This window comes from Sceloporus undulatus, chromosome 4 (genome assembly GCF_019175285.1).
Source record: "Sceloporus undulatus isolate JIND9_A2432 ecotype Alabama chromosome 4, SceUnd_v1.1, whole genome shotgun sequence".
Classification (NCBI taxonomy): domain Eukaryota; kingdom Metazoa; phylum Chordata; class Lepidosauria; order Squamata; family Phrynosomatidae; genus Sceloporus; species Sceloporus undulatus.
Window position 1 is genome coordinate 6,528,362 of NC_056525.1, and position 25,015 is coordinate 6,553,376.

Sequence of the window (25,015 nt, forward strand, 5' to 3'; positions counted from 1 at the left end):
CTGTACATACAATCTTTTTAATTAGATGGTTCCCTGTCCTCGGGCTTACAATCTAAAAAGACATGACACAAAAGGAGAAGGGAGTGGTGGAGGGAAAGAGTAAGAGGTGCAGCAGTTCCTCTCTACCTCCGAGGCCTGGACCAAGGCAGATGGACTGGAGGGAGGGCTTGGCTTCATAATGGTTGGTTAATCTTCCAGGGAGGCCTCTTGGAGCTAGCCTGCCTCTCTAGTAGGATAATACATATAAAGTACATAGCAATACAGAAAATGGTTCGATAAAACAGGCACCAAAAGAACATCAAATACCAAGCAACAATTATGCAATGCCTGGGAAAGCTTCTCTGAACAGGCTGGTCTTCAACTCCATTTTGAAGCTGGTTAAAGAAGTGATGGCTCTTGCTTGTGGGGGAAGAAGGTTGCAGGAGTGAGGGGCAGCAAGTGAGAAGGAGAGAATCCTAGATGGGGCAGAGGAAATCCTGGGCTGGGACAGCAGACCTTGACTACCAGAACGGAGGGCCCTGGTGGGAAGGTGAGGAGAAAGAAGGTCTGATAAGTAAGGAGGGGCCAGTCCATGGAGGGCTTTAAATGTCGACAGCAGGAGCTTATACTGAATATGGAAAGGGAGGGGGAGCCAGTGAAGGGATGCCAACATAGGAGAGATATGGTCAGAGCGGTGGCCAAATGTGATAATGCGTGCAGCTGAATGCTGGACAGAAATTAAAGGACGGAGGTGAGAAAGAGGAAGCCCAGCCAGGAGGACGTTACAGTAATCCAGTCGTGAGATCACTAGGGCATGGACCAGGATCTTGGCAGAAGAGGCAGAGAGATATGGTCGGATTTTGGCAATGTTGTATAAAAAGAATCTACAAGCCTTGGCTGTGGTCTGGATCTGAGGGATACACGACAGAGAAGAGTCAAAGATAAAGCCAAGACTGCAGGCTTGCTGGACTGGTTGAATGGAAATGTTGTCCACAGAGACAGAAAAGGAGTGTTGAAGGTTGGGCTTAGGGGGAAAGACAAGAAGCTCCGTCTTGGACATGTTGAGCTTCAAACGCCGATGGCGCATCCACTGTGAGACAGCCGTGAGACAAGACGAAACTTGCTGTTCAAGCCTTGGAGAAAGGTCAGGGGCGGAAAGATGCAACTGGGTGTCATCGGCATACAGATGGTAGGAAAAGCCAAAAGAGCTGATGAGTTTTCCTAAGGACAGTGTGTAGAGAGAAAACAGAAGGGGACCCAGAACAGAGCCCTGGGGAACTCCAACAGATAAGGGAACAGGAGAAGAAGTCTGACCACCTATCAGCCATGTGTCATGCTTGAAGATTCTGGGTCACATAACCCCATCCTTCCTTAAATTCACCCACACACCTGATTAATTTACTAAATCAAAATTGTGTTTTGTTTCTTTCAAAGAACTGCTTTCCCCTTTTTCTTTTACCTGTGCTAAACAAACCAGCTTCTAAAATTGCACCTGAATGACAGAAGCAATATGCTAAAAGCAGAGGAGAAAATGAGAAGCATGGACATTTTTTCGAATGAGTCAATGGGGCTCAACAGATTGCCCCAAAAGGGTGGTCTGGAGCCGCTAGTTTTTGTTCCCGAGGGATGCCACAGCAGCCAAACTGCGTGGCGTTCCTCTGCACCAAAAAGAAGCCAGAAAAAAACGGTTCTTTTACGTTCGTGTGGTGGACGTCATGAGTGCACCATTGGCGCACTGTGGCACATCAGTGACGTCTATATGCTGTGCATTCCTTATATCATGATGGCGCCCCCATGTGGATGGGAGGCCGCCATCATGGTGCCACTGTTACATGCTAGGGTTCAGGAGTGTGTGGTTGGTGCATGCTCCCGAACCCTAGAATTGGTGCTGGCATGCCGCTTCCCACCCATCTGTCTTGGGCCTATGATACCAAAACACACAGCTACATTGCTGGATTCCTGTTAGTCCCAATTCGAGGAGATCCACTGAATCAGCTAGCTAGGACTAACAACATGACCAAGGCCCATGCTAAATATTTAAACTTGTGGAACTCCATTTATGCAGTCCTGAACTGAGTATGCCCACGGCACATCAGCCCATATGATGGCACATTTAATAGACCTTACACAGGTATACACCATAAAAAAGGATTCTGACTAATGTGTTTTCTGCCTACACTGAAATTCACACTATTTTTAAAAAAAGAATTCTAATCTGACCAGAACTGAATAGAGTGGTACTATTACTTAACAAAACACACTGCAGAAATAACCCAGTTTGATACCGCTTCAACTGACCTGGCTCAATGCTAGGGAATTCTAGAAAGTAGTTTTGTGAGACATTTAGCCATTTCTGTTAGAGTGCTCTAGTGCCACAATAAACTACAATTCCCAGGATTCCCTAGTACTGAGCTAGGGCAGTTAAAGTAGCCTCAGACTGGATTATTTCTGCACTGTGTTTTGGACGTAGGAGGGCTTTTTCGTTCCTCTGCTACATCATTAAATATATGCAGAGGTACATAATGTTGTAGACTGTAATAGAAATGCTATCATGGTTCTGCTGCCAAAATCCAGATGAGTCATAACAAACTACAAATCCCAGAATTTAAAAGCACTGAGCCATGGAAGTAAAAATGGTGTCAATCCGCTTTATTTCTGCAGTGTGGCTGCCACTTTGGCTATTCATCCCCTTCTATGGATTGCTGTGGAAAGATACTCTGGGTTGACGTTGTGCTAGTTGCAGGATGTTTATTGGTACGCACATAACTTGGAATTACAAGAAGACTTCTTAAAGCAACTCTTCCTGTTTATTGTTTATTATGGCTACTTTTCTCTGGGGTTTTGGTTCCTGCCTTTTATATTCTTTTGCAAACTTTCAAGAAAGGGATTTAAAAAAAAAAAAAGCTGAGAAAGAGAGATACAACTGAACACAGGACTATCTGTTATTCTTGCAATTCCATCATAAGAGACTTGTAACACTTGAAAGGCCAAACAAATTCATGGTGACAAAGAGGTTTTTTTTAACTATGGGAGTCGGCATCATCATTTGTCAACACTCCTCTTGCAATAAAGTGGTTCTTTAAGTGCCTCAACAATTGCACTGGGAAAAAATATGTTTAGAAATAAGGGACTGTCAGCTACAAATTTTCTTTTAGACTTTCCTAATGGTAGTAGTTTGATGGTAGAGCAACTGCTTTGCACATACAAAATCCCACAATCAATCCCAGGCATCTCTAGGGCTGGATTCACACTGCAGAAATGATCGCGTCTAACACCACTTTACCAGTCATGGCTCAATGCTGTACAGTTCTGGGAATTGTAGTTTGTTGCGGCACCAGAGCTCTGCAAACTACAATTCTGCACTGCAGAAATAAGCTCTGCTTTGGCAACCCAACAAACACCAGTTCCCAGAATTCCATAGCACTGAACCATGGCAGTTATAAAAATTATTTGCAGACTTGATCAATATGTTCTCTCTAGGAATCTGTAGATCCTCCAGGATGACCATAGGCCACAATAGTTAACCATGCTGGGGACTCAGCGGTTTCTAGAGAAAACACTTCTCTTGGCATCCAATGGTCCTCCAGGGCAACTTTTTTTAAAGTAACTTTTATGGCATAGTCATACTTTTATTAACACTTTTTGTATAGTTCTTCAGCAGTGTTGTTGTTAAATGTGTGGCTAGGTGCCTTGAGTCTTATTATTGGGAGAAAGGTGAGATATATATTTAGTGATGATGATGATGGTGATGATGAAGATGGTGATGATGGTGGTGGTTGTGATTCAAACACCCTCTAGAGGGCAATGTTGACATGTTTCTGACATGTTTACAAAAAAGAAAATCAAGAAGTGAACTAGGTTATACTTCCTTATATCATCTGAATTGAGAACAATAACAACATGCAAGCTTTTGACTAGCATCTTAATTCTTTTTTTTTTTTTGGGGGGGGGGGTCCTGCATGGTTTGCAACACTTCGCCTGATGAAGAAGCCAGAGGAGCTTCTAAAGATTGCAGCATGTATAGTGTTCATTTTAGTTGCCCCCATAAAGGTATCACTGTTTGGTGGATTTGGGATGTTCTTAGACTTTGCAATCTTGCTGGGTCAAGAAAAAACCCAGTGATTAAAACATTCAATGGAAGTTGTGTGTCCGCCCTGGACTTTGGGTGAGTCACACACTCTCAGCCCCAGAAACCCCCGTGACAGCCCAAAGTCAAAAATAACTTGAAGACACATAACAACAAACTAAAAGGCGTTAAAACCAAAGGAAACATACTGATTTATTTGTTTTTAAAGATACATCAGCAGCCCTCAAAAACAGGTGAGTCAAAATACACATCCGTGACTCACTCCAAAAACAGGGTGGAGGTGGAACCACGAAAATGATTGTTTGGAAACCAGGAGGTCAGTGTGGGTCGGGATCCCCCTTTTGCCGGGCCAGGGCTGAGTCATGCCATGTTTTCAAGAACAGGCCCCGGGTGTTGTATTGCTTTGAGTTTAAAGTGGATTGTTTTAAACACTTTTATCTTTTCTGAGCTGTGTTTTATTCGTTAAATGAGTAATCCTTTTTAATATTGCAACAATTTATTTCTATTTTAAAGCATCCCTTTTGTTTGTTTTTAATTGTACTCAGAGTGTTTAATTGTAACTCTGAGTCCCAGTTTTGGGAAAAAGCAGAATACAAATAAAGATGATGATCATAGAATTATACAGTTGGAAGAGACCATAAGGACCATCCAGTCCAATCCCCTTCTGCCATGCAGGACATCTCCATCAAAGCATAACTGACAGATGGCCATCCAGCCTCTGTTTAAAGACCTCCAAGGAAGGAGACTCCACTACACTCCAAGGGAGTGTGTTACACTCTTAAACAGATTACACTATCCAGACGTTCCTCCTAATGTTGAGCTGGAATCAATTTTCCTGGAGCTTGCATCCATTGTTCCGGATCCTAGTCTCTGGAGCAGCAGAAAACAAGCTTGCTCCCTCCTCAACATGACATTCCTTCAAATATTTAAACAGGGCTATCATATCACCTCTTAACCTTCTTTTCTCCAGGCTAAACATACCCAGCTCCCTAAGTCGTTCCTCATAAGACATGGTTTCCAGACCCTTCACCATTTTAGCTGTCCTCCTTTGGACATGCTCCAGTTTCTCAACATCCTTTTTAAATTGTGGTGCCCAGAACTGGACACAATATTCCAGGTGGGGCCTGACCAAAGCAGAATACAGTGGCACTATTACTTCTCTTGATCTGGACACTATACTTATATTGATGCAGCCTAAAATTGCATTGGCCTTGTTAGCTGCCACATCGCACTGTTCACTCATGTTCAACTTGTGGTCTACTTGGACTCCTAGATCCTTTTCACACGTAGTTTCATTCAGCAATGTGTCCCCCATCCTATACTTGTGCATTTTATTTTTCCGCCCTAAGTGCAATACCTTACATTTCTCCATGTTGAATTTCATTTTGTTAGTTTTGGCCCAGCTTTCTAGTCTATTCAGTTCATTTTGAATCTTGATCCTGTCCTCTGGAGTATTAGCTATTCTTCCTAATTTGGTGTCATCTACAAATTTGATAAGTATGCCCCCAATTCTGTCATCCAAGTCATTGATAAAGATGTTGAATAGCACTGGGCCCAGGACAGAACCCACTGGACACCCCACTGTTCACTTCCCTCCAGGATGAAAAGGAACTATGATGATGGTGATGCTAGACAAATGATCCTGGCAAACCAACAAAACACTGGGGGAAAAGTCAGCACCAACCTCAGTTACAGTATCCCAAATAACAGAGATATTTTTTGATACAGTGGTACCCCGGGATACGAATTGATCGCGTTACGAAATTTCCGGGATACGAAAAAGTTCCATTGGAAAAAACTGTTCCGGGATACGAAGGTTTTTTCGGGTTACGAAATTTTTTTTGGTGTGTTTCGGCGCTTTTTGGCACGAAATTTAAAAGCCGCGGCTTTCCAGCGCTAGCGGAAAGCCTTTTTTCGGGTTGCGAAATCTTTCGGGTTACGAACGGCGCCACGGAACAAATTAAATTCGTAACCCGGGGTACCACTGTACTGATATTTGGTAATACCTCAATTACAGTATCCCAAATAACAGAGGTATTTAGTATTTGATACAGATATTTGGTAACACCTCAATTAAAATATCCAAATAATACTAACAAAACTTGTATATTTACAGAATTATATTACAAACTTAGGTATAGGTTTTTTAAAAAACCATCTTTCCCCAACATTTTTTTTTAAATTTAAATTTAAATTTATTTATTTTTTAATGTTTGGGGTATTATAACATGAAAAATCTTTTGGGGTTTGTAATATAAGTTTGTAATATAATTTTGTAACTATACCGGGAGTTTTGTTAGTATCGTTTCCTTGCTCTGCGGTCCAAACACAGCTGGGGCTTCAAGAGCAGAACAATGGCTTTTTGGTTGACTCATAAAAACAAAGTTGACTCATCCGCCCCTGTTTGCAGACTGCTGGATAAGAGCCACTAAACATTTACTCAAAGGCAGCCCTCTTGAGAAACATTTCTCAGCTTTAAACTTTAAAACCACTCCAGCCTAACCAATTGTAATGGAATAATTAATAAATGAAGACACAACTGGTTGAACAGGAACCCTAGTGGGTTTTTTCATGTTGGCTAGGAGTCTGCTGCTCTTGTGTGCTATCAAGTTGTTTTAATTTGTAAGCCACTTTGTGTCTCCATTTTGGGGGAAAAGCAGTATGATAATAATGATGATGGTTGTGGTGGTAATGATGATGACAATGACAACAAGAATGCAATAGAATGGTATTCTTGCTGGGTCAGGAAAAAACCCTCTGATTAAAACATTCAGTGGAAGTTTTTTAACCTTTCTGTATATAAAGACTTTGGACAAGTCACACACTCTCAACTCTAGAAAATCCCATGATAAGTCCACCTTTGTTGTTGTTGTTGTTGTGTGCCTTCAAGTCATTTCCAACTTATGGTGACCCAAAGGCGAACCTATATGAAACTATGTATGAAAATGATTATACATGGTTGTTACGATAAGATATTGATATGATATAATATTGACAAGATGTCTTAAACAATAAAAATTATATGCAAAGCAGTCACTGTAACTGATGGTTATCCAGCCTCTGTTTAACAACCTCCAAATGAGGAGACTCTGGGGCTCAGCAGACCATGAAAGGTGAAAACTACAGATCGTATGTTCAAACGATGTGTCTTTGCGGACGATTTAGTCATCTTCTTGGATAACCCAACAGAAAGTGTAGAGAGGCTGATCAAAATATTAGAAGAATTCAGAGAACTAGCGGGATTTCAAATGAAGAAAAATAAAAGTGGAATGCTGACAAAGAACATCTCAAAAAAAGAAGAAGAGCTAAAGCAAAAAACTGAAATCATAATAGGAAGAAGGTCAATTATCTAGGAGTAATACAGTGCGCCTGCGCCATACGTAGACGCACTATACGCGGCTTGCAGCATACGCTGAAAGCTGCGCAGAAGTGCGTGGGGTGCAAGGGGCGGCATGTCCCATTTAGATTAATAGAGTGCGTGCCCATGGTGCGTGCGCGCCGCCACGCTGCCACCACATGCACAAGCCCCATTACTTTCAATGGGGCTCGAGCATAGCGCACTGTAATTACAAAAAGAAACTCAGAACTGTATGAAAATAATTATACACCCGTGTGGAAGAAGATAAAAGAAGATTTAAATAAACAGAAATCATCAGAACTCTCATTAATGGGAAGAATAGCAACTATTCACACGAATATGCTGCCAAGTTATTCATGTGAATAGTTGGTATTCATGTGCCAAATGATTATTTCAAATGATTCCAATCACCATCAAGAAAAGATGCTTTAAAATATGGAAGAAAGATCTAGCTGACTTCATTTGGCAGAGAAAGAAGCCTCATGTTAAACTGTCTATATTACAAGATGGAAAAAGGAGGGTTTGGTCTCCCAAATCTGCAGCTATACTATAATGATGTGCATTCACTTGGATAAGAGATTGGATAATATAAGAAATAAGGGAATCTTAGAACTAGAGAGTGACTTCGGTTGGCCTTCATTCATGTGTTATGATAAAATAAAGGCAAATAAAGAGTTTGACTCACATTATATAAGGAAAGCTTTACAACAAGTGTGGATGAGATATAAAAGACAATTCTATACTAAAATCCCAACAATTCAAAAAGGACATTGAGAAACTGGAGCATGTCCAAAGGAGGGCGACTAAAATTGTGAAGGGTCTGGAAACCATGAAGCCCTATGAGGAACGACTCAGGGAGCTGGGGATGTTTAGTCTGGAGAAAAGAAGGTTAAGAGGTGATATGATGGCCCTGTTTAAATATTTGAAGGGATGTCATATTGAGGAGGGAGCAAGCTTTTTTTCTGCTGCTCCTGAGAGCAGAACCCAGAACAATGGATGCAAGCTCCAGGAAAAGAAATTCCACCTCAACAATAGGAGGAACTTCCTGAGAGTAAGGGCTGTTCGACAGTGGAATGCACTGCTTCCTCGGAGTGCAGTGGAGTCTCCCTCCTTGGAGGTCTTTAAACAGAGGCTGGATGGCCATCTGTCAATGGGGATGTTTTGATTGTGATTTCCTGCATGGCAGAATGGGGTTGGACTGGCTGGTCCGTGCAGTCTCTTCCGACTCTGATTCTATGATTCATGGACCTCTATGCAAGAAGTGAAAATTTATTCAATGGTAAATGGCTTACGTATGAAGATGTTCTAACCAAAACAAATGAAGGATATAGGATAAAACTTAGAGAAGAACTATATGAAAAAGGAATAGAAATACACAGGTTCCCCTATAGACAGCTAGCAGAAAAGTTAAAAAAAGATATGAAAATTTACAGAATAGAAATTGAGACAAAAGAATTAGAGAGAATTCTGCAAATAGGAGAGAAACATACAACAACCAAGATCTACAAACTGTTATTAGACTATGATCTGAAAGAAGAAATGATCAAAACAAGCATGATAAAATGGATGCAGAATATAGGGAATTCAATACCAATACAAGCTGGGAGAAAGCATGGAAAGAAAATCTTACAATTTACGAAATGCAACAACCTTAAAGAAAACTATGATCAAGTATTTCTCAAGTGGTATATGACTCCATCTAAATTAGTGAAGATACAGAGGAATAACAAGAGGAAATGGGGAGAAATGATAAAACTATGGGAGGTATAGAAATAAGAATGAAGATTGTATGTGAGAGATTTTTCTTTTAATCGGTATTAAAATTTTTTAAATCAATACAAAAATCCAGACCACCCCTTTGGAGTGACCTGCAGCTGCCCCTTTCCTTGCCAGATTGGTGCACTGCATGTAACTACATGCCACTGCCGCGATCTGGCCATGGTGCAATTAGAAGTTGCAAAAAGCAACAAGTAGCCTTTTTGCACTGCAAAAGGGCACCTTAGCTGCTGCAGCTTTTTCCCACTTCTTTGTTGCAGTGCATGTTAGCACTGCACCGAAGATGCAGCATGATCTTCCCCCTCCGCCTCCTCACCGGACACCGCTGCCAGAGCCCCGTTTCTGCCAGGCGGCCTCCTCCCACGGACTGGAAAGGGCACCGCTGCGGGACTCTGTTTTGGCTGGCCTTGGCGTTTTGCGGCAGCCGGGAGAGGGCTCTTTAAGGGACATCTGGGGGGAAGGCAAGGAGGAGAGCTCACCAGGTGAGAGCAGTGAGCATAAAGCCGGGCGACCGGACCTTCCATGCCCCCTCCGCCTCCTCACCGACACCGCTCAAGAGCCGCTTTCTGCCGGCGGCCTCCTCCCGGGGTGTCGGAGGTGCGCATCTGCGCACCGCCCCGGGAGTGTCGCCCAAGAGATGGAAAGGGCACCGCTGCGGGACTCCGCAGCGCTACCAATGCGCAGCTGCGCAACTGCGCAGTTTTATCGGGCTCGGAGGTTGTGGGTTAGCCATAGAGCAGAGGAGCCTGAGGTGGCTAACCTCTGCTCTTCTAACTGCGAAAGGGGTGGGGGGAGGTTATGGACGTTGGGGATGCCATGGGCTGGGGAGGAAGCGGATAACACCATCACGAGCGGAGCTCCCATCGAGGTAGTGTGGGGCAGGGGAGGTATGGCGGTGGGAGAAGGGACTTGCGTTCCGGGAAAGGCGAGATCGATGCATCATATCTATCTCCCCTTCCTGTCCCCCTCCCAACCTAAGGGACCATGAGGTCACTCCAACCGGGCCACAAACCCTGTCGCTGCTCTGTGTAATGCCAGGTCGATCAACACCAAGTCCCACACCTCCACGACCTGTTGGAGGACAGTAACTGCGACCTGGCTTGCATTACCGAGACCTGGCTTGGGCCTGAAGGAGACGCTGTGGGGCTCAGGCCCTGCCTGCTGGGTTCTCGGTGAAGGACCAGCCCAGGTTAGGTGGGCGGGGTGTGTGTGTGTTGTGTGTGTGTGGCCTTGATACATAGGAACACCTGTCCCTCACCAGGAACCACATCCGACAGACGTCCTATATCGAGTGTATTTACCTGACCCTAAGCGAGGGACAGTCTAGGGATTCTGTTGGTGTATCGGCCACCCCGTGCGCTAACGGACTCCCTTAACGAGCTGACAAAGCTGGTCGCTGAACTGATGCTGGAGACGCCCAGGCTATGTCCTGGGTGACTCAACATCTCCCTCACGGCCAGCTATGTTCATCCGTGCGGCTCGGGAATTCATTGGATACCATGACGGCCATGGGCCTGTCCCAGCTGATTGTGGGCCTACGGATTGTGCGGGAATACTCTGATTTGTCTTCTGTTCGGATGCGGAAAATCCGTGGGCAGAAATAACCAACATTTCCCCCTGTCATGGACAGATCATTTCCTGGTGGAGGCAAAAATCAAGGTCTCTACCCAGATCCCCCCCGGGGGTGGCGGACCTGTTAGGATGGTCCACCTCGAAGGCTGATGGAACCCAAAAGGTTCCAGGAAGCTTTAGAGGGGTACATGGTTGGAAGTGACGGCGACTCTGTTGATGCCCTGACTGTTACTGGAATACCGGTCTCTCTAGGGCTATACACAGTATCGCTCCTAAGCGCCCTCCAAGCCCGCTTCCAAGCGTAGCCCTGGTATACGGAAGATCTCCGGGCAAGGAACGGGAACTGCGACGGCTAGAGTGCCGTGTCGAAACACCTTCGCTTAGACGACAAGGCTCTCCTAGACCAACTGTTAGAGGACTACGGAGAGGCGATACGAGCAGCTAAGAACTGTTCTATGCTGCTCGTGTCGCGTCGCGGAGTCGTGCCAGCAGAGTTGTTCAGGGTGGTCAGGGAGCTAACTCAGCTCCCTCCTGCCCTGAACCAGATCCTTGAACCATCTAAGGCTGCTGCAACCAATTAAATAACTTCTTCGCGGATAAAACCTCTCGAATAAGCGAAGGTCTTAACGGTGACATTCAAGCAGAACCTAAGGTAGAGGCGTCCAGAGCCCCGTGGACTCCATTAAACTGGATCGGTTTGAGTTGGTAAGTACCAATGATGTGGACAAGATCCTCAGAAGTGTTCAGAAGACAACTTGCTCTCTCGATCCCGTCCCTCATGGTTAGCGGCCCAGGGGGACCGGCAGTAACTTTATTGTTACGCCGGATTATTAATACATCTTTGAGGGAAGGGCAATTTCCATCTGCACTAAAATTGGCCATTGTAAACCACTACTAAAAAAGCCCTCCCTCGACCCCCTGGTTCATAATAATTATCGGCCAGTTTCGCTCCTGCCATTCTTGGGGAAGTGATCGAGAGGCGGTTGCAATCCAGCTTCAGGCGTCTTGGATGAAACGGATTATCTGGACCCATTTCAAACGGCTTCCGGGCGGGTTACGGGGTTGAGACGGCCATGGTCGCCTTGGTCGGATCTCCGTCTGGGCATCGACAGGGAAGCGTGTCCCTGTTGGTGCCTGGACATCTCAGCGGCTTTCGATACCATCGATCATGGTATCCTTCTGGAGCGCCTGGCAGAGGTGGGAATCGGGGCATGCGCTCCAGTGGTTCCGGTCCTACCTCTCTGGGAGGTCCCAAATGGTGCAGCTGGGAACGTGTGCTCCGACGAGCGGGCCTTAAAACTGGGGTCCCTCAGGAGCATTCTGTCTCCCATGCTATATTAACATTTACATGAAACCGCTGGGAGAGATCATCCGGAGACATGGGCGCGGGTTATCAGTACGCTGATGACACCCAAATCATTTCTCTATGTCTTGACGATGCAGTGACTGAGGATGGGTCTCTCCTCTCGTGGGCTGCCTGGAGTCAGTAATGGGTCTGATAGGAAAAACCGACTCAAATTGAATCCAGAGAAAACGGAGGTACAGTGCTACCGTCGGTTACGAAATTAATTCGTTCCGCCGCGTTCCGTTCGTACCCGATAATTTCACAACCCGAAAAGGCTTTCCGTTAGCGCTGGAAAGCCGCAGCCGCGCTTTGCGTTTGAATTTCGCGCCGAAATAAATTTCGTAACCGAAAAAATTTCGTAACCCGAACAGTTTTTTTCAATCTAACTTTTTCGTACCCCGAAATTTCGTAACGCGATCATTCGTATCCCGGGGCACCACTGTACTGTGATAGGCTCCCCTGGTCCAGGAATGGCGGTATTCCACCTGTCCGAACGGGGTCACGCTCCCTGTGAAGGACTCTGTGCCAGTCTGGGGGTGCTTCTTGACTCGTCGCTTCACCTGACTGCTCAGGTGAATGCGACGGTCAAGAACACCTGTTACAGCTTCGGCTTATGCGCCAGCTGCGGCCATACCTGGCCCAGAGGGACCTTGAAACGGTAGTACACGCTCTGGTAACCTCGAGATTGGATTTCTGCAACGCACTCTACAGGGGCAACCCTTATACCAAACCCGGAAGCTACAATTGGTTCAGATATGGCAGCCAGGCTGGTCACTGGTACTTCCAGGGCCAGCCATATTACACCGGTGCCAAAATCTGCATTGGCTGCCTATTCGCTTCGGGCACAAATAAGGTGTTGGTAATGACCTATAAAGCCCTAAATGGCTTGGGCCCAGGATACCTGATGGACCGCTCTCCCCGTACAATCCGTCCCACACCCTCAGAACATCTGAGCAGCAACTACTTAGGGTGCCAGGGGCTAGGTTGACCTCCACCACGAGGAGGTCATTTTCCATCGTCGCCCCGGCCCTTTGGAACACGCTGCCCATTGAGCTCCGCTCGGCCACCTCCTGGCCCAATTTAGAAAGGATCTAAAACTTTCTATTTCAGGATGAATCCCGATTAAAGTCCAGTGGGCCTCCCTCCTCTTTGTGGCAAAGAGGACAGGCTAACGGGGCTTTATCTGTTTGTGTATGTTTTAACCTGGTTGTTTATGAGTATATTTAGTGTTATTGTTTTAATAGCTGTAAACCGCCTGATCTTCGGAAGGCGGTATAAAAAAATAAAGTTTTTATTTATTTATTTTTTTATGATGCACCCACCATGCGGGCAGGCGGGTGGCATAGAGTGGAGTCATGGCAGCTGACATGCAGACACCAAGCTCCCACTCGGCCCAAATGCCAGCCAATATGCCGTCTATCCCTCCTGAGCAGCATCTTCCACTGCTGAACAGCTCTTACCAGCAAGAAATTCCTCCTATGTTGAGGTGGAATTGCTTTTCCTGAGTAGGAAGCGGTTGCTCCGGGTCCTAGTCCTCTGAGCAATAGAAAAGAACTTGCTCCATCTCAATATGAGATCCCTTCAAATATTTAAACATGACGACAGTGGTACCTCGGGATACAAATACCCAGGTTACGAAATTTTCGGGATACGAAAAAATCCCATAGGGAATTATTGTTTCGGGTTACAATGTTTTTTTTTCGGGTTACGAAAAAACTTTTGGTGCTTTTTTCGGCTGTTCGCACAGAGGAAAGAAATCCCGAGCACATACTGTGTCAACCCCGACGCGTCAACCCCTTAGTTTACCACAAAAATCTCCGTAATTGTCCTCACCCCCCCCCGATCAACTCACCCTCCCATCCCCACTATTCCCGCCCCCCCCCCCTGTCCAACGCCCCCCCCCCTCTATCCCTATCAACACCGTGTACCCCCCACCCCCCCCCCATATTCTTTTTCTCTTTGTTCGGCAGTTCAACTTCCCTTCTCCTACTCTGCTTTTCCCCATTGCGCCTATGGCAATTCGGCTTACGAAGGCTTTTCGGGTTACGAAAGCGGCCCGCGTTACGAATTAATTTCGTAACCCGGGCCCCCACTGTCCATGTCAACCCTTTACCTTCTCTTCTTCACGACTAAACCAAACTCAGCTTCCAAAGCTTTATGGTTTCCCACCTTTCCCCTTTTGGTCGCCCTCACTCTGGACACACTTCAGCTTGTTCCATATCCCTCTTGAATGTGGTGCCCGAAACTAGACACAATATTCCAGGTGAGGTCTGACCAAAGCAGAGTAGAGGGCACTATTACTTCACTTGATCTAGGACCCTACACTCCTATTGATGCAGCCTAGAATTGCATTGGCTCTTTAGCTGCTGCGTCACACGTTGGTTCATGTCTCACTTGTAATCCCTAAGACTCTTAGATCCCTTTTGCTGTGCTGCCATAAATCCTATATCTGTGCACTGCATTTTTAATGCCATTCATGGTGTGTGTAAGAGGGAATTTCAGTAGGTGGTTGTGTGGTCAACAAAAAAACGCCTACTAAAATTCCTTCTTCTTTACATCATGAAAGGGACGAGGAGCCTAGTCCCATCTACATGGCAAATTACAGTGGTGCCTCGGTTATGAAATTATTCGTAACGCGGCCGCGCTTTCGTAACCCGAAAAGCCTTCGTAAGCCGATGCCATAGGCGCTAATGGGGAAAAAGCCGCGATTCCGTGCGAAAAAAAGCCGAAAAAAGCACCAAAAGTTTTTTCGTAACCCGAAAAACACTTCGTAACCCGAAACAATAATTCCCTATGGGATTTTTCGTTTCCCGAAAATTTCGTAACCTGGGTATTCGTGTATCCGAGGTACCAACGGTAAACTCAACTATGAAGGTCTGTGGGTGACGTGAAGCCAATTGCTCTCCCTTTCTGACTAATCTGCCTAGGGATGTTGGGAGGATAAAATGGACAGGAAAACCATGCATACTGCCTTTAGAGAGGAAAGGGAAGCAATATATTTAATAAAACAGTATTTCTGAAAGTTACTCATCCCCAAAACATAGGTGTATGCATACTCTTCCAGTTTTAAACAAATGGGTGGTTAAATCTCTTAGGTATTAATGGAATCAGAATAATCACGCTCAAGGCTGTGTCCTAAGCAAACTGATTCGAGACTGATAAGAAATGAACTCTAGACATTTGCAAACAAACCCAAGCTGTTCTTTGGGGTAGAAGCCTTTCATGAGGTTTAACTCAACTAGCCTAGATTCCCCCCCCCCCAAAAAAAAAGGATGTTATTTTCCAAATCAAGGAAGTTTGTAGTCTTGCAGCTTAGTCACAGCAGCCCACCAATGTTGACTTCTCAGTTAGACTACTGCAATGTGCTCTGTGTGGGGCTGCCCTTGACGATCTCAGACACTACAGATAATGCAAAATGCAGCAACAAGATGATTTACTGCAGTATCATGTAGACAACCCATGACACCTTTCTAAAATACTTGGGAGCTCAATACATGAAGGAGTGTACCTCCCTTGGATACCAGCCCACAGACTCAGATCTACTGAAGGAGCCTTCCTTGGTGTCTACCTTGCAGGAGGACATGTGAGGAATGCCTTCTCCTTGGAGGTCCAACCAGAATTTGTATTTAATTTTCTTCCAGTGTCAAGTCAAAACCTGACCTTTTATTAAAGCCTTTCAAAGGTACTTTGACTCTAGTTTATGTAAAAGAAAAATACAACAATACCTCTGTGTGTGTTGTTGTTGCTGCTGCTGTTGTTGTCTATACCTAGGGGAATGAATATTAAGAACATTTCCTTTTGTGGCTTCACTTTTCTTTCATTTTTATTACACCAACTGGATTAAAACAGAAAGTTTTTAAAGCATGGACTCTGGCGTTGTATAATTTTAAAGTGGTTTTTTTAACATTTTTATCTTTTTAATTATATTTTATACTTTTAACATGGAACCTGTTTTAGAATTATAATAATTTAATTCTATTTTAATGTACTATTTTTGTATGCTTTTAATTGTGCTGTTTTTTAATGCTGTGAGCTGCCCTGAGTCCCAGATTTGGGAAAAGGTGAGATATGAATAAATATAATAAATATAACAACAACAACAACAACAACAACAACAACAACAACAACAATAATTTGCACATGCTTTTAACTGTATTAGCCTAAGCCATTTTAACTTCAGGTGAAGGTAATGGCAAATCTCCTCTGAACAAAACCTGCCAAGAAAACCCCATGATAAGGACGCCATAAATCGGAAATAACTTGAAGGCACACAACACTTACAGGGATATCGTTTAAACAATAGAGTTGTAAACTTTGTCCCAATGCTCTGCCTCTGTGCCTTTAATATGCAGTTGGGCATTTAAGATACTGGACCAGCTTGGTATAGTGTTTTGAGTGCTGGATTAGGACTTCGGAGACCATGGTTCAAATCCCCGCTTGGCCTCAGAAACCCACTGGATGACCTTGGGCAAGTCACACTCTCTCAGCCTCACAAGAAGGCAATGAACAAATCTTGCCAAGAAAACCTTAGGATAGAGAATCAGTGCAGTGCAGTGGACTAGGGCTTCCGAAGACCTTCATTCGAATCCCCACTAGGCTATGAAAACCCTCTGGTTTTCCATGGGCAAGTCACACTCTCTCTGCCTCGGAAGAAGACCGGGGCAAAACCCCTCTGAACAAATCGCACTAAGAAATCCCCAAGATAGGTGCACCGTATGTAAGAAATGACTTTTAAGGCACACCACAACACTTCTGAAACAACAACAGAAATTTTATTGTAATTTGTTCAAAACATTTTTGACTGTGAGCCCTCTTGGGTCCCTTCTGGGAGAAAGGCAGCCTACAAACAATATAAACTAACTAACCAATTCAGGTATTTATCATCTGCACCTCCAAGTCTAAAGCCCTGTCATGGCATTTGCCTAGATACATCCCTGACTAAACCTTTCCCAGTCTTTTGTGTGTCTCTCTGTGTGTGTTGTGTGCCTTCAAGTCATTTCCAACTTATGGCAACCCTAAAGCAAACCTGTTGTTGTTGTTATATTTATATTTATTTTGCTTTTTTCCAAAATTTGGATTCAAAGCTGCTTATAGTCTAAAAGCACAGTACAATTAAAACTTACAAAGGTGATCATTAAAATGGCATTAAACTATTACAGTATTAAAACAGGTCATTTGTTTTAAAATAGAATACAGTTTAAAAAGATAAAAGCACTTAAAACCCATACACTTTAAAACAATACAATACCTCCAGGCCTTTCTTTAACAACTTTCTGTTTTAAAAGCTTGCCTGAACAAAAAGATCTGAGCCTGAAGCAGAAGGACAACAAAGAACCCATCAAGGGGTTTTCTTTGCAAGATTTGTCCAGAGGAGGTTTGCCATTGCCTTGCCATGAAGCTGAGAGAATGTGACTTACTGCCCAAGGTCACCCAGTGGGAACCTTTCTATTTATTCTCCATTTTCAGTTTTTAAGTTGGAAGTTTTTTGAGACAGAGATGTCAGAAAAGATGCTACATGGTGCAGAACTTGTAAAATGGCAAAATCCAGGATTCCCTGCAACCCGAATTGGGCTATTATTATGGCAATTATAAAGAGAAAAAGTATGGGGAACTGAGGTGTAGTTTAAACCAGAGCTTAAGAAAGTTCCTCTTTCGCACCACAGTTCCCATCACCACCAGCACTAGCAAGGCAATGTGGGCAGTGGATGGCACTAGTGGTTCTGGGTATATTACTTCAAACAAAAGGAACTTTACTAAGCTCTATAATAGCATAGCATTCTCCTCGGTCTCCTTCCCAGCGCCCAGACCAGATGTTATAACATCTCCCAATCTGATAAAATCCGGCTTTTCATTTAAGTTTCGTTTCGCTTAAGTTTCTTTTTCCTGATGCTGGCGAATGCGGTGCTTTCCTGGGCAGCCAGCATGCAAAATGCCAAAAAGATGACGCAACAATCGTCTGTTTCCAAAATAATTGTACAGGTCGAGTCTCTTTTATCCAAAATGCTTGGGTCCAGAGATGTTTTAGATTTCAATTTATTTATTTATTTACTATTTTGTAATACATTTATTTGCATATATGTATATAATGAGGGGATGCGACCTAAGTCTCAACGCAAAATACATTTATGTTTCATATACATGCTAACACATGGCCTGAAGGTAATTATATAAACAAATATTTTAACAGGGTTGTGGGTGACAACAGTTTGTGTACCTTGACCCATCAGAAAGCAAAGGTGTCACTATCTCAACCATCCTATGAATTTTTTTTGAATTTTTTGGATTTCTGGAATATTTCAGATTTCAGAATTCCAGATAAGGGACATTCAGCCTGTAGATAAAAAGCACTACACATTGTTATGCGACATAACAACAGAGCACCATGAAGCCAAGCTGGACGAGGGATTTGAGAAGTTCTCCAAAAAGGAACTTTTCCAGATTCTGCTTCTCCCTGTACACTACTGAAAAGCCCTTTCTCTCTCTGTCTGGATACCTTCTGCTTCCATGTCTTCAAAGCTACTTATGTTGGCATAAGTAAAGATTTCTTATACTGTGCCTCAGTTTCATGAGATCAGGAGAAGATCAGGGCTGGTACATACCTCTTTGAAGGTCTGTGCTGGCGGCGGAAGTTTTTCCGCCAGAGGGAAGCTACAGCCACCAAACCGTGTGGCTTCCGAAAAAGAACTTGCAAAAAGTGCGGCAATTGCGTAACAATGGTGGCGCCCGTGTGTACAGGGCACCATCATTTTGACGCCCTCGTCACGTGCTAGGTTTGAGGGGCACGTCGAAGCACCGCACTGAGGCAATCCTAGCACATGACAAGGGCATCTTAAAGGGCCGGTATGTACCAGGTCGAAGGGCCTGAACAGGCAGCTCAAAATAAAGCTGCTTCAGGTCACTTTGGAAGTGTGCTGTTTAAATGATAAATGCATCCTAAGAAGCCAGAAGCCATGCCAAAGCCATGCTCCAGTCCACCTTCTGGCATCTTAAGATGAGTGCATCATTTAAACAGCATACTTCCAAAGTGACCCAAAACAGCTTTATTTTGGCCTGTCTGTTCGGGCCCTAAGACTTGAAAGGGCAACCATGAAGATTTTTGGCTTAAATCATTGGGTTTTTTGTTTATTTTTTTTAACCAATTTTGTTGTCGTTGTTTTGTATTAATTCCCAACATGGCATAATGGCTTGAGCACTGGAGTGCAACTCTGGACACCAGGGTTCAATTTCTGCTTGGCCATGAAACCCCCTGGGTGACCTTGGGCAAGTTACATGCTCTCAGCCTCAGGCACAGGCTATGGCAAATCTCCTCTAAACAAATCTTGCCAAGGTGATTCGTTTGCCTTAGGGCTGCCATAATTATTATTATTATTATTATTATTATTATTATTATTATTATTATTATTTTATTTATATCCCTCCCCTCTGTCTGAGACAACCAGGGCAGTTTACAAGTTAAAGCAGTACAGTCCCAAATCCCAGTATCCCCCGCCCCAAAAAAAAAAACATTTAAACAAGTCCACAGTTTAAAACATACCTTAAAATAAACAATCAAACAGTGGCTATAGAAGATTTAGAGGGGTAACGGGTTCCAGTCTTTGGTGGCCAGTTGTCTATTTGGGAAAGGCCTACCGGAAGAGTTCCATCTTAACAGTGTTTTTAAAGCTGTTTAAGCTGGTAATGTGATGGATCTCATCCGGCAGGCCATTCCATAATCTGGGAGCTGTTGCCGAAAAGGTCCTCTGGCTGGTTGCAGACAGCCTAATTTTCATAGGCTGCAATAGATTCCTCCCATAGGACCTAAGTGTGTGGGGTGGATTATATGGAAGGAGGCAGTCCCAAAGATAGGTTGGACCCAAGCCATTTAGGGCTGTAAAGGTCATAACCAATACCTTGTACTGTGCCTGGAAACTAATGGGCAGCCAGTGAAGTGATTTTAAAACAGGTGCTATGCGATCACTTCTGGCTTTACCAGAAACCAACCTGGCTGCCATGTTCTGCATTAACTGAAGTTTCCGAACTTACACAAGGGTAGCCCCATGTAGAGCGCACTGCAGCAATCGAGTTGTGAGGTTACCAGCACATGTACCACAGTTTCCTCCAGGTCCCTCATTTCCAGGAAAGGGTGAAGCTGGCCTATCAGTCAAAGCTGATAACAGGAGCTTGAAGACACAGAACAGCAACACCACCAATACAGGATTAAATCAGATAATTAAGCAGCAAAATGCAGTTCCAATGTTGTGGCCAACACCTTAATAATTGTTCTAAAAAGAGTGCTCTTAAAAAGCAAGTTCTTTTGATTGAACTTATGTTAATTGAAAGATTTGCTTCTGAATGGCATTTTTTGCACTATCAAGTGATTAAAAAGAAGCAACTGACACTGGATACACCGGTCTAACAATCAACAAACTGCCAACACACTGTTAAAGTTAAAATGCTTAAATTCATACCGTCATTGTTGTCCCAGTAAGAGGGTTGGGAAATAGTAATAATAGCCAGACCTTTTTTTTAAAGAATAATCAAGGGTTGTTGTTGTTTTTTTAATTCATTTGGTTTAAACCAGCCAACTCTGCCATAAGTCGAAACCAACTTGATGACACATAACAACAACAACAACAAACACTGGGCTAACTGATTATGCCACTAGAAGACACTAAGTCTTGTGATTGCACCAAGATTAATGAGCTCCAGGAGAATAAATAGCATGGCATCCCACCACCAACAACCCATTCATTTCCCAATATGCACCATTCAAACTGTGGAATATATCCACAGCAGAGCAGCTGAAATGGTAAAAGATCTGAAAACCAAACCCTATGAAGAACGGCTAAGAGAAGTGGGTATCTTTAATTTGGAGACGACTGGAAGGCTACAATAGGCATCTTTAATAATCTGAAGAGCTATCATGACAGCCAGCATGGCATAGTGGCTTGAACATTAGACGATGACTCTGCAGATGAAGGTTCACATCCAAGCCATGAAACCCACTGGGTGGCCTTGGGCAAGTCACACTCTCTCAGCCTCAGAGGATGGCCAAGGCAAACCCCTCCGAAGAAGCTTGCCAAGGAAACCCCACAATAGGGCCTTAGGGTCGCCATAAGCTGGAAACAACTTGAAGGCACACAACAACAACATCAAGCAGGAAATAGAGCAATCTAGTTGTCTCCCACTCTGGAGTACACAAACCAATGAAATCTAATGATAAGAAAAAAGAGTAGGGAGAATTTTCTGATTCAATACAATCCAACAATGGAACAGCCTGATATCATAGGGATTTTACTTGAGCAATTGAATATAACTGCAGGACTGAAAATAGGTTCACACAGGAAGACTCTGATGCAGCTATGTACTGCATCCTGTATTTCATATATTTAAATTAACTTATTTCTATACATTTTTAGCTTTGCAATCTGCCATGAGTCCTAGGGCTGGGAACAAAGTGGTGATTATGTAAGTTATAGCAGTAAGATTAACAGAGGCTGGTTGTGGAAGTACTTTGCTGCTCAGCCACAGGTATCTCATCAGAGCCATTTCTTCGGCTGCATCTGCACTGCAGAAATAATGCAGTTTGACACCAGTTTAACTGGCAGGGCTCAATGCTATAGAATTCTGGGAACCATGACAGTTAAAGCGGTATCAAACTGCATTAATTCTGTGCACTGTGTAAAGCAGCAGTGGTCAAGGCAGACCTATACATTCACTCTGCAAGGAGACTACCTCCTTGGTAAACAGATACCCTTTCACTATAGAATTTCCTTAGGTAAAACAAAGCCTTCCTTTAAAACAGGGGTAGGCAACCTTTTTGACCCGGGGGCCGGGTTGCTGTCCCTCAGACAACTGGGGGGCCGAAGCCAAAAAATAAATAATTAATTTTTTTAAAAAAAATTATATAAACAAATAAACCGGGACAAATGTAGGAAACATTTTTCAATTGGAAGACACTTTTTTTAAAAAAAAATGGAGGACACACGAAAAAATTTGCTGATTTTTAAAAAAATGTTAATATAAATGCATGTTTCTGAAGCTTCTATAGACAATTCCCCCCCCTTGCCCCGCATTGCCCGCCGCTTGCCCACCTCCTCCTGATAGGCCAAATTCCCGCGCCCTCGCGTGAGAGGCCAAAGGCTCTGGTGGCAATTGGCAGCAGGACCGGGTTGGGGCCGGTCCCAAGGCCTCGCCGGGCCAGATCCGGCCCGCGGGCCGTAGGTTGCCTACCCCTGCTTTAAAAGTTCTCTATCGCACTCCTTTTCACGTGCCTTAGCTTGGCCTGGCCCTTCCACAGGATATTTCTTTCCTTCTGAAACAATGTAAAATTCATTTAAGAGGTGGAGAAAACAAATGAAACTGAATGCTGAAGAAATGTATACATGGGGGAGAATGATATCATATTTGCAAAGATCAAAATGTATAATTAATTTAGGCTTTTAGCAGCTTTATATATTGACAGGAAAAATTTAGGTTTGCAAAAATGATGTGTGTGCTAGAAATGACTTAAAACATTATGTGAGACTTCTTATATCTTTTGATGTAAATATGACAAAGTTCTGATTCCGTTTTTTACTGTCATTTAAAAGTTTTTAAAAGGATTTGGGGAAAGGGAGGGAAACTTACCTGCAACCTCACAGGCAGAAGGTGTGAGTGAAATCTCCAGCAATGTCCTATTACACTGCTAAAGAGACAGGATTCAAATCAAGACGTGGGGATAAGAGAGATAAGAAAGATGGTCTCAAGGGGTCCTATCCAGCCCAGGCAAAAGCAGGAGGGGACCCAGAGAACCCTCACACTTTCATCGACACCTTACACACATAGCCTGAAGGTAATTTTATACACAATATTTTTAATAATTTTGTGCATGAAACAAACCTTGAGTACACTGAACCCTCAGAAAGCAAAGGCATCATTACCTCAGTCACCCAGGTGGGCAATTCAGGAGAGCAATGGGCCCTTGGCATCTACTGCAGTTTGGATCCAGGACCCCCGTGGATACCAAAAGCCATGGATTCGCAAATCCCACTAAAAACAATGATGTAGTACAATGGTGTCCCATATATAAAAGGGAAGAATCTGTGGACCTAGAGGGCTGACTGTATTTTGGAATTCTGGAAATGGGGGGGCCAACCTGTACTCCTTGACTTTCGGAATATGCTCCTGACTACTGAAAGTGAATTGAAAAGGGAATTCAACTGACTATGATATTGACTGTCCCACTGACTATAGTACATTAAGTTCCCTTATCAGTTGACCTTTTCCTTTTCCCACTGACATCCTGTTGATTCGGCTGAATTTTGGCAGCGGAACCATGATGGCAATTAAAAATAAAATAAAGGTCAAAATTCTCTATCATGGTCTATGTTATGTACCTTCACATATACTTAATGATATAGCAGAGGAACTAAGAAGCCCTTCTAGTGAACTGCAAAGATGCACATCAGGGCATTGGCAAGAATATCCCAATATGCGTCAGACAGAGTTGGCTGGTTTAAACCAAATGACTTTTTTTAAGAAACAACCATGTCTGATTTTTAAAAATTGATCATGATGATGATGATGGTTTTAAGTCTGGCTATTATTAAAGTGGACCGTTGGTATCCACTGGAGTTCGGTTCCAGAACCTACTATGCATATCAAAATCCATGAATGCTCAAGTCCCATTATATACAATGGCATAGTATCCCTTCTATAAAATGGCAAAAGCAAGGTTGGCTTTTTGGAATTTCTATATTTTTAAAATATTTTCAAGCCCTGGATACTTAAGTCCATAGATAAAAAAACATATCTTTCAATTAATGTCGTTTCAGTCAAACCAACGTGATTTTAAAGAATAATTATCATTTAAGCTAACAGCCATAAGATCTGAACTGCATCTTGCTACTTAATTTTCTGATTTAGTCCTATAGACTTTTGCATATAGGCCACCAACTTGTCAATATCATTCCCCAAGTTTTCTTGAAAGATGTAAAACATGTCAAAGCGTAATAATGTTAATGTTAGAAAGCTTTAACACACAGTTGATCAAGCTTTCTAATACATAAGATATGTTTCACAATATTAATATAATAAAGAGGATGCATGTTTATTTTTATTAAGGGATCTTGCAGCACTTTTGAGACAAACTGAAAGAGAGAGGTTGGAGGTAGCATGAGCTTTCCTAGACTTGAGCCTACTACTCCTTTAGATGCCTTTGGTGGAGCAGAAAGTTTGAATCTTTTCATTAAAACAAACAACAACAAAAAAATGGTTTTAACCAAAAAAAAAAAGGTTTGGGGGCTTAACCTGGTTTTTTTTCCCCCCCAACCCTGAGATGCCCCTTGTGCACTCCTGCCCTTTTCTTGCATACAAGAAACTCACCTGTTGAAGTGCAGCCTCTGTTCTGGCCATGCGCCAACACTAACGCATTGAGCAAAACGTCTGAAATGTAATTCTGAAAATATGAATAACAGAATAAATCTCAGCGGCTGCCATTTCATTCTGTGAGTTTCCTACAAGCCGGAAACAGGATTTGGGAGTAATGCATTACATCTTGCATGGGGAGCCTTTGGCCCTCCAGATGTTTCATATTGCAAATCCCATAGTCCTTTTCATACTGGCTTCTAGGAGATAAAGTCCAAAATGTCTTGAAGGCCAAAAATTCACCATGTTTGAAACATGAAGGCCCTGTCATATCATATCATATGCTTAACAACCCTGGCAGAAATAGCTGTTGATCCCACAAATGATTGAATCCTATAACCTGGAAAGAACCATGAAAGCCATCATCCACTTTCTATGCAGGGATACACAACTAAAGCACTCCATCTAACCTCTGTTTAAAAAGCAATGATGACACTGTTTTAACTGTTTCACAACTGGAATCTAGGATTGTTTTTAGACTGGTTTGGGGAGTTTTTAAATAGTATTTTAA

The 25,015-nt window shown here is 43.4% G+C and overlaps 1 protein-coding gene across 4 annotated transcripts in view; it reads right to left on the minus strand.

Moving 5' to 3' along the window:
* Positions 1 to 25,015, minus strand: part of HELZ2 (helicase with zinc finger 2) — a 77,482-nt gene that overhangs the window by 48,889 nt on the left and 3,578 nt on the right. For 2 of the 4 annotated variants that reach the window (XM_042462385.1, XM_042462383.1), the window contains exon 2: positions 20,140 to 20,276. The exons of the other annotated variants lie outside the window; for them this stretch is intronic. The gene's annotated coding sequence lies outside the window, so the exon portion shown is untranslated. The remainder of the gene's footprint in view (positions 1 to 20,139; positions 20,277 to 25,015) is intronic. 4 annotated transcript variants of the gene reach the window in all.